Genomic DNA, 15112 nt, shown 5'->3' on the forward strand with positions numbered 1-15112 from the left:
GGCACGGCACAGAGTGTCAGGCAGAGTCTCTCTCTCACCCAATCCATTCTGTAACAGGGGTTCAGCCGAGCACTGCTTTGCCTGCCGGTTTGCAGCCCCGCTACTGCAGGCTGTCATTGTGTTGCTCTCACAAGCTAAGTGGCATCCACGCCTCCTTTGCACTGGGATGGGAGACTTCCAAAAAATCCAGGGGTAAAGAAGTAATACTGGTGATCCTCTGACTGAGTCCTGCCCCAGCGTGGTGCTAGGGTGTGCCATGCTGCAGGAGGCTCCCTTGTTCAGAGGAGAGGTGGCCATTAAAGGGCCAGCCTGCTGTTTGGAAATGTAGCTGCGTGACAGCCCTCCTGGAGCTAACTTGAGAAGCGATCACCACCAGAAATGGGGCTGATTTATTGTAAAGCAAACTAAGAGAAGGGAGAAGTTCTAACTTAGTATTACAGCTGCCTATAACTTGGTAAAGTCTCAATATTTTAACTAATCCATGGCCATCCGTGGCATGCCACTGTAGTCACTATGCTGTGCACTGTGGCCACTTGGAATTCCTGGTGGGAGTTGGGAGAGAACGCAGGGTCTCTCGCCCCCAGAAGGACAAGGGAACAACATGGAATCATGGGCAGTGGTTAGCAGTATCAGGCCTATGACACATAGATGAGCAGTTCTGATTCCAGCCAGGAGAGGGCAGCAGACACGCCCACACGTGCATGCCAGTTCACGATTGCCTCTCCCCGGGTCTGCGACGATCCATTTCTAGCGTACACAAAGAGCTCCGGGGGAATGTAACGCGAACCACAGGCCCTTGCTGTGTATTTGAATAACCAGCTGATCCTGGCACAACCCATGTGGAGAGTCAGGGAACAGTGGGGCAGCCAGAGCAGAAACCACCTTACGGAAATGGGGCTGTCATATGCTTACTGCAGGGCTCCCCACAAGGCGATAGCGGGGTTAATGATCAACCACCTGGACAGCTGTTCTCAAGGGAGCTGCTATGAACAGCAGGGTCCAAGCCAAGGTGCAGCCGCAGTCACTTTGGTGGATGTGATGATTTACTCTGAGTGCTCTAAAGCTCGGAGGAGTACGGTCTCCCCAGCAACACCACTCTGTGTATGACCTGCCTGCCCCCTGTCTGGCACTAAGCCAGCCCCCCACCCCTGCTGTGGAAGCCACATCCCACCCACCCACCCGCCCCAGGAGTCTGAAAGAACCATAGACAGGCCCTCTCCAGAAGCAGCCAGGGCTGCCCCCACTGGCAGGGATGGGAGTTAGGAAGTCAGGCTAAGCAGGGTTTCTGACAGCTGCCTGGTTGTGTTTGCCAGACCAATGGCCAACCCCCGCACACAGCAGTTCTGTCGGTAGGCGAATTCAGAGGGCTGCTGGCCCTGAGCCTGATGCTTCTGCACCACCCCAACCCCTCTCGGTAGGATGGCAGCAGCCTCTATTGTACAGCTGCGTGAGGCTGTGGGTGGGCGGCTGGGATCTTTCCAGCTGCAGAATCAGCAAGACCCACCCCTAGTGCCCAGGTCTGTGAACTCAATGCTCTTTGCGACAAGAAAATCAAGAACTGTCACCCTAAGGCTAAGTCGAGACAGGTTTTTAAATACAACCTGGCCCCCCTAATCTAGGCCTGGCCTGGGGAAAGGAAGACATCCCCCAGGTGACGGCTAATGACTTAGTGGCCTTGGAAGGCTGCACTTCCCAAAAGCCACCACTACATTTCCGCTCTCCTGCTCTCCCTCTGACTCCCAGTGCAGCCCGGGCCGTACTGTACTGTCCAATCCCAGTCGGCACTACGTGGAGCCTGCGTTGGTCACCTCAGCAGAGGGCAAGTGGCCCAGAGATCCACCTTACACCTCTTGGGCGTGGTCACTCTGGGTGGGCAGGAGAGAGGCAGCCCAGCAGGGCAGTGTTGGGAAGCCAACCTTGCGGCAGCTTGTACTTAGTCCAGAGGCTGGGAGCCCACCTATGCAGTGTACAAGATGGGGGTGCGCCCACTCCTGGGTGTGCTCGATTATACGTGCGGAGACAGACGCAGACTCGAAACTGGCTGCAGAACTGGCCCTGTGTAGCCCTTTCAGGGTATTCCAGCAGGGGTGACACAGGAGAAGCTGACAGAGGAGGTTGTTTGATGGTGCAGGTGTTGTCCGGTGCTGAATTGGGGGTATCGTCTGCCATGTTGAGCTCTTTGGATCCAACACAAGGGCCGTAAATGCGAACCAGAGTAATGCAGCAGTGTAGGATAAATCCCACGTATCACATACTGGCCAACCCGGCAGTCCTGGTGAGGGATGGGCTGATTGAGGCCAGTGGAGACACATCTTGGCCCTGTATTCACTACTTGTGCCGCTCAAAGCCAGCACCGCGCACTGGCTCCTGGCTCCCCCACAATGGACTTGGAGGCCAGTCTTACTGCGTTATCTCCCTGTTGGCCGGACGCACCGATGGCAGCTATTTCCTCAAATGACGCTCAGGTGCACAGCAGGGAGTAACGCTTCCACAACACCCTGCAGGTGACAGAAGGGGAAGGAGCGGAGAGGGGCAGGAAGGGGTCGCAATGCGCCCGGCCCCCAGCCGACTGAAGTCTTTATGGGTGAAGTGGGGCCATTGAAAGCAGCTCTCTCTGCTGCTAGCTAGGGGAAAGCCATTGGAAAGCACTGCTAGCTAGGCCTGCCGGGGGCTGGGCGAGGGTCTTACAGCACCTAATTAATGAGCACCCCGAACAGCATCTCCAAATGTGACTGAAGGCTCCTCTCTGCTGGCAACAGCTTGTGATCCTAGCTGAACGGGCACCCTCCCCACCCCCAGACAAACACAGAGGCCTGCTCTGTGCTCTGATCAGCTCCCCGCCTGGGTATTTCAGGCAGGTTGGTGACTCGAACGCTGGCCGCAGGCAGGGTGCCATGGAGGGCCGAGAACCCTCTCCGAAAGAGTCATGCTGTCTCCACTGACCATGGGCTCGCAGAGATGATGTTCTCATGGACTTCGATGGCGATGCCCCCATTTGGCTTCTGCGCTCCCTCTTTGCCATGTCCTCTGAGGGTGCCTCTACACTGCAAAAAGCAACCCGCGACAGCGAGTCGGAGTCCAGGGCATGTGGGGCTCGGCCCTGCTCATGCTCGAGCGCTGACAAGAGCAGTGTAGACATTCCTGCTCAGGCTCTGAGCCCTGCCCCCTCGCTGGATTTCAGAGCCTGGGCTCCAGTTCAAGGGGGAATGTCTACACTGCTCTTTTCAGCACCACATCTGTAGTCTGGGGCTCTGAGACTCACTGCCGCAGGTTTTTTGTTGTTTTTTTTTGCAGTGTAGACAAACTCTTAGAGGCTTTGGAGCAAAACATCCCTCCCTTTGGATGCATGTTGCCCCGTCAGGCAAGACTCTGCAGGGCGTTGGTGTGGGGAGATGTAAGTGACTCCATCCTGGGCCAGCTAAGGCTCTAGCATCGTCAGGATGGGGTTCCCACCAGGGCACTCCTTGGACTTCTGTCAGGGGCTTCCTCATCAGGAGATGATAAATTAGGGTGCTACCCCGGCACCCTAGCTCCGCCTCCTCCCCAGTCAGTTCCTCCCACTCCTTAGGCAGCCCTGGCTCCTTGGGGCCCCTGGAAAGCTCCCACATCCCACTGAGTTGCAGACTTCCCCTCGGGGGCTCCTGCCGTGCTCTAGGCCAACCTGGACTCCTGTGACCACCCAGCCCCTTGTCTTTTTGTGTTAGTGCCAAGGCAAACTCAGAACCCTTTAATGGAGCCCCCTCCCCAAACCTTCGGGGGATTCATGTAAAATAGAGCTTGGACTCGGACAGGCCTGACTCAGACCCAGCTCCACACACCCAGCTGGGCCATCTGGCACGTGGACCTATTGCTATCCGACGTCCGAATGGACGGAGAGGAGTCAAACCAAAGGCACCCCAGTCCTGGCTGATCTCTCACTGCATCCATTCATGTGCCCTGGGCTCAGATCTCAGGCCCTGTCTATTTATGTCACATGCCTGGGTTGGCCTTGCTTACCCGTCCTGTCTCCTGCCTGCTTTGGAGCTGCCTTTTAAAGCCTGTGTCTGAGGTACTTGCAACGAACCGAGGGAGTCCCTGCTTCTCTGCTGTCTCTGGATTTTTGCACTTTTGATCCTCTTCCCCAGCTGGTGAATGTAGCTGGAGTGGGGGCTCCCTGATTTCATCCGCTGGCTCGGTGGAGTGTTCCCTGACACAAGTCCTGGTGTCTAATGCTCTGAAATTGGAGGTTGTTTACCTGGCTTTTTGGCTTTGGGTGGTTTGCTGAGTCATCTTGCCCGTCGTCGTGTTCTTGTTCGTCGTCATCAAATACCTGATGTTCTTCCATTATTGTAATTGCCCTAATTACAGAAAACTGCGCAGAACTCGGTATGGGCTGAAGAAACTCATCAGATTCCAGCTTGCTCTGTGTGACCATCTCTCCAAAACTGCCACCCCCTGCCCCAGCGGGTACATCAAACCAGGGAAAGTCTCCCCAGTGGGTGACCAAACTGTCCTGAGCTTCTACCTATGTCTCGAAGCAAAGCCAGAGCGGAACACGGCGAAGGTTTCACACCACACAGCAGGGCAGGGAATGGAGCCAACCCCATGTGTCCTTCTTTAGCTCCAGAGGGAATGTGGGGAGGCACCGACCTTGCAGAGATTTGCCCAGGGTTAGTGCCAGAGGGATTCCAGCCTTGGCTCTGTGCCTTAGCCGAAGGCCAGAGGATCTGCTGTCCTTGGCTGATGGTCGTGCAGCTCCAGTGACAAGGACCAGAAGCTCAGTGGGCATCCCCCTTGTTTGCAAAAGAAAATTCAGCAGAGAGCCCCGGGGAAGCCCAGCTGAGGTGGACACATACTGCATGTTCCGCCACCCTCTGTGTGTCCCTAGGGCACTTCGTGCGGCAGCAGCCCCCTTGCATGTGGGCGCTATGGTAAATAAACAATCCTATGCGAATGGATCTTTCCTGATTATCTAGGGCCAAATCCCAGGCTACTTGCTCAGCCCTTCCCTGGGTGAAACTATTGATTTCCCATTGAGTACAGGGTGAGTAAGTGTCCTGGGATCTGCCCTGCCTCATGCCTGTGGAGTGACTCCAGTGGCAGATCCATGGCGCAGAGGGTCCTGTTGCCTGCTAGAAGGAAGGTCGGCCTGGGCTGCAGCTAGCACTGCCAATGACCATCAGCTGCAGCAGAGCATCTCCCTGGGGCCTGGGGTGCTGCTCAACCCAGTTCAGGACTCTGGGTCTCCTGTGGCTGGCAAAAGGCCCAGGCAGCCCTGCAGCTGATTTCCTGCTCCACCCACTGCTGCCCCCTGCCCCGGGGAGCCAGAAGTCTGACGTGTGACTTCCAATGCCAGCCTCTCCCAGGATGAGTCATCCCAGGCTGGGTCAGAGCTCCATCAGCAGCCCCAGCTTCTCCCTAGCTGGAGTCACCCACTCCCAGCCCAGCCTCTGTGCTGCAGCCAGCTTCCCCCACACAGGGCTTATGTTGGGCGCCTGTGGGACCTGGGTGTCAGGTGTGACCTCAGCCAGCGTCCCCCCAATGGGGCTTGCAGTGGAAACCCTGTGTGCTAACGTCCTACTCGGCCCCTACTCCCCTGTATGAGTGAGGCAGGGAGACTGGATGCCGCTTGAAGCATCTGGTTCCCATACAGTGGAGGTGATCATGACTAAAGGAGTTACAGCCAGGCAAGCCAAGGATTCTTGTTCCATTCCCAGATGTCACACCTCTCCAAAGGACGCTGTTACATCGATGAGCAGGAGCATCCGGGGGCTGGTTGGGGAGCGATTAGTAAAAAAATCTCCAGTTGGCTGCTGACTCACCCCCCAGCTGCCCCTTGGTAACGCTTCATGCAGCTATGAGCTGTCAATGCGTTACAACTAGAGTACCTGAGGGCAGCCTGAAATTAGCTGAGTTTGCCCTCCCGATCATTAACTGCCGCATTGATTGCGTACAGCACTCTGGGTTTAATGCTGCTTAAAAGACTTGGGTTTGGAACGTGCTTGGAGCTGAGCGCGGGATATGCCTGGCTTGCCCCAGTGCCCTTGGCTAGAGGCCAGTGGGGCAGTGCGAGTGCACATAACATCGTGTGTCTTCTGCTCCGCCAGCTGTTCCTGCCCCGTGTGGCTGAACAAGCACCCTGGTGCTTTCAGCAGCGAGACAGTGAAACAGCTGTTGTTTCAGGGGGAGATTCTGCACCGGCCTACACCCTGACGGAGCCAGCGGTTCTCCTGGGGTGTGGATCGAAGCAGAATTCAGCCCTTGTGCTCTCAGCAATCCAGCTGAACAAGAAGGGCCTCTCTGCAAACCTGTCGGGCTGCATTCAGCAGTGCGACTGAAACTGCCGAAGCGGTCAGCTGTGCCCTGCCTCGGGCCCAGGCGGGGACAAATGGGATAAAGCAGGAGCTCTCCCTCCTGACTGTGTCTCCTGGGGATGAGAGGGAGACAGGAGAGGTTACTGTCCAGACCCACATCTGAGCCAAACGCCCAGGACCTGCCATCTGGAGGGACCCAGTCTTCTCCCATTCAAAGCTGCACAGCTAGCTTAGAGGCCAGGGACTGCACCTCAGTCCCAGCCTGAAGGCCCCCCCGTGACCTCCAGATGCCTGTGCAAGACCTGTGTGCTCTGGACAAGGCTAGCGGAGCTATAGCAAATCATGGTCATCGGAATAATTCCCTCTCCCCAAAAAATGTTTATAATCTTAACCAGCTCTTCCCTTGTTTCATGGAAACAAAATCAAACTCCAGCCCTTTGCCACCCAGCTTCTAAGACACCTTGAGTCTAATGCCAAATAGAAAGAGGGACTACTTTGCTCGGTGGAAGGCTATTTCAGAGGTGACCATATAATAAGTGCAGTGTTTTGCAGGGAGAGGTGGGATGTGCTGTGCAGGGTTCACCGTGGTTGGCCGTTCTCCTTAGTCCTGCAGCCATTGGAGGGGTTCAGCCGAGGTTGCCCGGCCCCAGAGCTCATTAGCTGGCAAATTCTCAATTTAAACTCCCTCTGCGGCTGAGGGGAGGGAGCAGCCTTGGCATGCCCTCCGGCCTTATCTCCAGCGAGTTATGCTGGATAAATACTCTTCTTGGTCTGAACAGTGCCTTACGCCTCACGCAGTCTTTTTCATTCCAGTGGCACTATGTACAGCATAAGTACTAGTCAGAGTCAGGGCTTGTCTACACATGAAAATTAATCCAGACTAAGGGAGGGCAGAATCTGACCCTAAACATAAAACCTAACCTCTGGCCTTTTGTCTCCTAGCCTGAGCCCTAAGGTTTGCAGCCTTGATCACTTATGTAGGGAGCGTCCACCCAGCCTTTACAAGGGTGTGTTCACTTTAAGTTAATTGCAATCAAGGTAAAACAGTCTAGTGTATACAGGTCCTTTTGGTTTTAAAGTACAGCCCCCACAATCCCCAGGATGTGCAGCACAGTGGAGTTAAGCTCCCTGGAGGAACTCTTGTGTTTCATGTGTTTTATGACAGCTGTGCCACCTTCCTGTTGAAGCAACAGATGTTCTGGCATTTAATGCCTTTGGTTTTTGTAACTGGACTGGTTCTTGCTTTCACCACCAGCACATTTCAGTGGCTTGATTATGCTCCAAAGGCCAACTGAATTAAGGAGGGCTGCCGGGTGCACACACCTCATTGAGGTGGTAGAGCGGTGGCTGGAGACAGCTACCTGTCAACATTTGCTGCTGTTTGGAGGGTTCGAGCTTTACAATGGGCTAAGAGCGAAACAGGGGTGCCTGAAATCCAAAGCCTGTTGCTAGGTGAGTCCTGTGGGGGCAGAGATCAACACAATGCTGTCAGCATGAAATATTCCCTTGAGAGCAAAATTTGTGCGCATGTTACTGGTAGGAGACGGAAACAGATGAGCAAATCAGGGGAATGGGTCTGTACCCATGCCAGGCCCAAACACCAGCTCAGCTATTGCACTGCCACGCCGCTATGAATCTGGAGTTACAATGGAGCTACGCTGACTTTACATCAGTGCCACTAAAAGCAGAATCTGTCTTGCAGTCTTTAGGGATTACTTACCACCCAGCAACCTTAGCCTTTAATGAGCCTGCAGCTCAGTCTGGATGCGTGGATCAGCCCCAAGAAGGAACGACAATCGTTCCACTGAGGAAGGCAGGAGGGAGAGGTGGTGGAGAAGAGTCTGTTGCAGGCAGCTGAGTAAAAAAATGACTGGCCAATCCTAGTCTAGGAGAGCCATCTAGCGAAGGGGAATTAGCAGTCCTGCCCCTAAGCACAGTGGATGTGGTGGAATGAAATCACCAGAGAACACTGAACTCGGAATAATGGCCGCAAAGCCCATCTCTAAGGAGGAGCAGAAAGTTTGTCCCCTGGGGAGGGAAAAAGTGAGATACTGCTTGAGCGATCCCTTGGGGGGCACAGGAAATCTTGCTGTAATGCAGCGCAGGCCAGTTGCCACCTCCCAACAACCTGCTTCAGTTACTCTCCTGCAAGCATCTGTTTGTGGCAAATAAGCCAAGGCTGTTTGGACCTGGCGCTGGCTTGGTCTGGGCTAATCCAGATGGACTAGTCAAACTCGGGGGCCTAGGCTGTGAGTGGCCCTATGGCACCTACCAAGAAGATAGGGAAACGGCAGCCTTTGCCATAAAGATCTCTCCCCTTTTACCCATATGGGGAACTGCTGACTGTATCGCAGTGCAGCAGGCATAGAGAGAATCCCAAGGCTCTGTGTCACACCCGAGGCCTGGTCCACACTACAGCGTTAAATCGATTTAAACAGCGTTAAATCGATTTAATGCTGTACCCGTCCACACTACAAGGCACTTTACATCGATTTTAAGGGCTCTTAAAATTGATTTCTGTACTCCTCCCCAACAAGAGGGGTAACCCTAAAATTGATATTACTATATCGATTTAGGGTTAGTGTGGATGGAAATCGAAGTTATTGGTCTCATTCTTTTACTGAGCTACCCAGAGTGCACCGCTCCGGAAATCAATGGTAGCCTAGGACCATGGACGCACACCACCGAATTAATGTGCCTTAGCGTGGACGCGTAAAATCGATTTTATAAAACCAGTTTTATAAAACCGGTTTTAATAATTTCAATTTTATACTGTAGTGTAGACGTAGCCTGAGACCTTGCTGCCCTCCTAGGGGAATATGGCACAATCTGGAACTTTCACTGGTCTCCTCAGGCAGAAGTGTGGGCAGGGAGCCAGGAACACCTGAGTTTTAATCCCAGCGCCACTGCTGATGTGCTGAGTGATGCTGCCCTGCTCTGTGCCTCAGTTTCCCTAGCTGTGAAATGGGGCTGAAGATGCTGACCTGTGGTGCTGTCCTGAAGGGAGTAATTAGATAATGAGGTTGCGGGGGACGGGCTCACCCAAGCTTTATGCCATCATAAACACTGGCAGGGGGACCCTGAGGTTAATATTCCCCTGGAGCAGAGGTACTAGCAAGTGTTCGCAGCCGTCACCTGGGCCGTCGCCTGATGGGGAGCAGGAGAGGCTGGAAGGAGTGTGAGCAGGGGTCTTAAGGTATGCATTGACTGAGGGCATCACCCAGCCGCTGCTGGTCTGGGTGTATGCAAGGGATGTGGGAGCTACTGAGTCCCGATATAAACTAAAGCAAACCTCCTTCCCCGTGGCAGGAACCACACCTGCCCCCCCAGGGCGTGAGCTCCCTGTTTACAAAGGGCTGTGGAATCAGATGTCCCTACAGAAAAGCTCGGTGTCCATGAGGGGCTCAGGGGTGTCTGAGTCTGACATCCCCAGATCAGAGCCCGCAGACCCAAAGTTGGAAGCAACAGACGGCAGCGCCTCAGCAGCCCAGCGCATTTGCTGCTTGGAAGCCTCTGATTCAGAGCCCAGTCACTGGCCTCTGCGATGTGCCGCTGTGTGTCACTGACTCGCGGTGCCCGGGAGCGCAGACAGCCCCAGGGCCTGTTCCAGAGCTGCCAGGAGGAGATGGGCAGATGCAGGTGAGGAGAGCTGGCTCAGTTCTGTGACACGGCCCTTAGGGTAGGAGACATGCTCCTGCAGCAGTAGGATATCTGGACTGGGTGGGCCAGTCCTGGCCGAGCCACCTGCTTCACAGCTGCAAGGGAGTGAGTAGTGCTCTAGAGTCAAATGAAGCCATTTTGCCTGTCCTTTAGGGAGCATGAGCAAACCACTTCTGCAGAAATCCCAGCTCTTGCTGCAGGCGTGTGGAGTGGGGAATGAGCCAGGGCTCCCCAGCACACTGCCAGGCGTGTGGGCAGGGAAATGAGCTGATTTCCCCCCATGTTGCCAGGCACGTGGGGGTGAATGAGCTGGGCTCCCCTGCGCAGTGCCAGGTGCGTGGGATGGGAATGAGCTGCGCTCCCCTGCCCCTTGGTATCTGGGCTCTGGCTCCTGATAGGCTCACCCCGTGGAACATTCCTTATTTCCTGCACCCAGATAGCAGCAGCAGAAACCTTTGCCTTTTCTCCTGACCTTGACTTTGGCTTATGGCTCCAGGGGTTGCAGCTCGGCGCACCCAACACTGGCAAACCTGCCCTGCCCGTCTGCTCACCCAGACAGGGATCTGCTCAAGGGCCAACATCCCCCATATTATCTATAATTACAGCTCAGACCATTAAGAGACTAAAAGGCAGGAGGCTTGCGAAACCCTGTGACTTGGTAATGGCCTTGTCAAAATGCAAGGGCAGCATTTATGCACGGCACTGCTCAGCCAGCTGATCGTCAGAACGCCTTTCCAGAGATGTGACCACATGCCTGTGAGTCAGGATGTCTGGGTTCTAGCCCAAGCTCTGGGGAGAAGCGGGGTGCACAGTGGCTGTACTTGTAGCAGTGTGAGTGGGTGCCAGGATTCCAGTTCACCCGCTGGCTGTGCCACTGACTTGCTGTGGGATCTTGGCAGAGGTGAAAATAAGCTGGTCCGGTCCAGTACGGCGTACCAGCAAGAGCCAGTACGCCATGCTGGACCGCACTGGCTTCCGCAGCGGGCAGCCCAGAGTCCCTTAAATCCCATCCGCGGTTCTGGCAGCTGGGCTGGGGCCAGATTTAAAGGGCTCTGGGCTGCCGGCTGCAGTCAACCCAGAGCCCTTTAAATCCTGCTTGCGGCTCCAGCGGCCAGGCTGGGGCCGGATTTAAAGGGCTCAGAGCTCCCCTGGCTGCGGGAAGCCCAGAGCCCTTTGAATCCCACCCACGGCTTTGGCAGCTGGAGCTGTGGTGGGGATTTAAAGGGTCCAGAGCTCTGCGGTGGCAGGAGGCCCGGGGGCTCCCAGCCACTTCTGCAGCTGGGAGCCCCGGGTTGATTTAAAGGCCTTGGGGCTTCCAGCGACAGCCGGTGCCCCAGGGCCTTTAAATCTTGAAGGCAGTGCCTCTTCCAGTTGAGGCCACACCTCTTCTGGTTGAGGCCATGCCCCCTCAGGACTCCAGCAGTACCGGTAAGTCCTGTAAGTTACTTTCACCCCTGGATCTTGGGCAAGTCCCTTCACCTCTCCCTGTCTCAGTGTCCCCTGTAACATGGTGCAATGAGCATAGTGGAGGCTGTGCTGATCCACAAGGCGGTCTCTCCTGGGGAGGAGGAGTTGGATATCCGCAGAGCCCTCCGGCTGCGGTAATGGCACCAGGGTGGCTCAGGTGCCTGTGTGAGAAGATTCCTTTCTGCTCCAGCATTCAGAGAGATACTCGTACCCCGCTGGGAGTCTTAGGCTTTGAGATCCTGGGATGAAAGCTATGGATGGAACCTGGGACGTCCCAACAGGCTGCTTCCTCTAATCCCCTACTCAGTGGATTTCCCAGGATGCTCTTCTTTATGGGTCTGTCTCTTGCATTCACCCCTCAGCTCCAGTGGGAGTCTGGCTCAGGTAAGACAGACTCAGGAGGGGCTGCAGCATATGCCCCTTTGCAGGCCTATTTTTCTTTCAATAAACAGTTTTTCTTTGAATCTACGAGCCTGATGTTGATTTGCTGGGGTAAAACTCCTCTCACGGGAAGAAACAGCCATCACCGCACTATTTATTTATTAGCAGGAGGACAATTTGGAGACGGATTGGCGAGTCTGGCAAGATCTGGGCCCTACATCAAACAGGACAGCAGGGCTGGATGACTGGAAGCCAAGTGAGAGGCGTGGGGTGGAGAGAAGCTGTGGCTGAGATCCTCCCAGGCACTTAGGGGCTACAGACCTTGGAGGATGTGGGCCTAGCTGTCCAGTTTGTTCTTTCCTCTAGCAGTTGCTGGGCAGGTGAGGTGGTCCCTTCCCAGGTGCTGCCCATCAGCTTGTGAGTTTTGTTATGAATGAAATAAAACAGATCCAGGAGCCTGTGCCGCTCGGCTACTCCTGCTGTTTCTGATTCATTTCCCTATCTAACCCGGCTCAACTTCTTTCCGTTATTTTTAATTAAAGGAAACCAATTCTTTACCAGGCAGAATAAATCAATGAAGGAACATGCAGATTCTCCTAATAGCAGGGCCCTATGGGATAGACAGATGGCTGCTGAGACATAGGGCGTGTTTCCTCTCTTTGGACACACGGCAGGACTCTCAACACCTGGGAAGAGTTTCTGTTCACCGTTCAAGGCCGTAAGTTCAATCTACAAGGTCAGAGGTCAAATCCAAGCTTTGCCAGTATTTTACAGGATCAACTGAATAGCTAGTCTAAGCTTTTCTGAGCTGCCTAAGGGTTTTAAGCACCCAGTTCGCTTTAAAAATAATGGCATCCAAATCCCCTAGCTCAGAAGGCGTTTGTGTATGACTGTTCAAAGGAGCAAGGGATATTTCTGGGTCCTATCATTTCCTATTGTGTTAGTGGGGCCACAGCCATATTGGTGCCTCTAAAATTCTCCAAGTAAACAGCAATAGCCCAATGAAATGTCAACAATTCTATGTTGAATTTGTCCATTGCAGACAACAGGCTTGTGCATCCTGCACCATTCCTCCAGGGCGACAGTGGGCCAGTGAAGGCTGTCTCATCACCACAGTTCTGATTTCCAAGAAGGACCTTCTGGAGATGATACCATTGCTTCTTGTAGTGGGTGAGTGTTGACCGACACACCAATCCCTAACCTGGATGAACTTGTCCATAGTTTAGTCAGTCGGATCCTGTGCCTTAGCCAGTCATTTAACGTGCCTTTCCCTTTTGCTGAACTAATCAGTCAATGATCATTCATTAATCTGGGCGGGGCTGGGGTGGGCCCACCACAGAACTTGTGTGAACGAGAAGATGAATGTTTGGGCTTGGAAAAATCACCTCTTTAAAAGCATTATCCCATTGAGGGGGGCACATGTCCCAGTTGCCTGGGCATCAGGGCACCTGGGTTCTAGTCATGGCTTTGCTACCAACCCTGTTGTGGGACCTTGGGCAAGTCCCTTCACCTTTCTGTTTAGATTGACAGCTCTTCAGGGTAGGGACTGTTTCTCCCACTATGTTTGTATAGCACCTAACACAATGGTGCCCTGATCTCAGGTTAGGCTTTTAACTGCTAATGTAATATAAATAAGACCCCTGTTGTTTTTTGGGGAGGGGGGTGACACTCAATAACCCAATCCTTATATTCATTATTACATGTACTGTAGATTTATGGTACCCCCTGTAGATTATATTTACTCTGTAGATACAGTTGGTCCTTTCCACAGGGTAAAAATGTGCTGAACAAACAAAAAGATTTTCTCCCTCAAGGAGTTTATAGTCTAAATCCAGAGGGATTATAATACAGCATGGAACAAACACAGGGTAGGTGTGGTCTTTAAAGCTGGAAGGTTTCTATGTTTTTCTGATCGTTTCCTTCTTGGACTCTACAATACAGACCGTGGGCCATGGCACCTAAATATCTGTTCTAATTCATAAGCCACATGTGTGCGCACATTGGTGTTCTGCAAACAGTCAGAATGCTATCGAGTTGGTAGAAACACCCTCACCTTTGTAAAGAACAGAATTCAAGATAGTCTGTGCTTTGTTACACTGCTATTTAGTCTGAGGGAATGATTGGGGTGCATGAACATTATATTAATGTTCAGTAATGCAAAATACAAGATAACATCTTGTGGGCTGAATCTGTTACATTCGCAAACATCTTCCTAACAATTATACCTAGCTGTTATGTGGCACTTTTCCTGAGGAGTGAGCAGAACACTTCACAAAAGAGGGCAGGAGCATTATCGCCATTTTACAAATGGGCAAACTGAGGTGCAGAGAGAATGCCCCAGATCCTCAAAGGTATCAGGACTCTTAACTTGCACGGATTTCAATGGTTTACCTGACAACGTGGGCCAAACAGACTTGCTCAAGGTCACCTAGCAAGCCCACAGCAGAACTGGGAACAGAACCAAGCTCTCCCGAGGGCCCGTCCAATAGTCTATCCATGAGGCTACACTGCCTTCCTAAGTAGCTGATTTTGTTATTTTGTACTGTGGTTCCTGTCTGTATATCTGCAAACACCGTCTTTTGGCTCCAGTATAAATCTGGGGCAGGAACCCGTACATTTCATCTCCGTTTTTAAAAGCAGGGTCTTCTGTCTTTGTCAGGCATGCTGGAGGTTTCTCTGGCTCACTAGCAGCTCCTGGCTGTCAGACTCACAGAACAATGTTATTTCTACACTATTATTGCTTAACCCTGCATATTTTTTCTCTCTTACCAAAGCACATTTTGACCTGTACCGTACGATGCCATCTTGTAACCGTTCCGCTGTGATCCAGTGCAGCTGATGTTAGACTCTGGAGTTTGTGCAGGGATGTACCAAACAGAGCACAAGGCCCTTTCCTGTATTCATTGCGCAGTCTCATTATCTCCCTAAAACCAGGGCTGGATCTGACTGTAATTTTCTATGATGAAACCTGGATCCACTTCCTATTTTTGAAGTATGGTAACTATTAAAAATGTCTCCCATCTGTGATGTTATAGGGTGGACAATAAAAACAGTCCAAACAGTAATAAATGATGGTCCTTGAAATCCACTTACCACATTTCGTTCCTAAGTGCTTTGCAAACAATAGGCCTGACCCTACAACCCCCAGCCTTTCCTCCAGTGATTATTCTCATTGACTGGAACAAGAATGAGTGGTGTAGGAACGGGCTCCAAAGACCACTGACGTGCAGCCACCTCTGGTGTGGAGGGCAGAGCAGCAGCTAAGTAACAATTTTCATAAAGTATCAGAGGGGTAGCCGTGTTAGTCTGGA

This window comes from Gopherus evgoodei, chromosome 10, assembly GCF_007399415.2.
Source record: "Gopherus evgoodei ecotype Sinaloan lineage chromosome 10, rGopEvg1_v1.p, whole genome shotgun sequence".
Lineage (NCBI taxonomy): Eukaryota > Metazoa > Chordata > Testudines > Testudinidae > Gopherus > Gopherus evgoodei.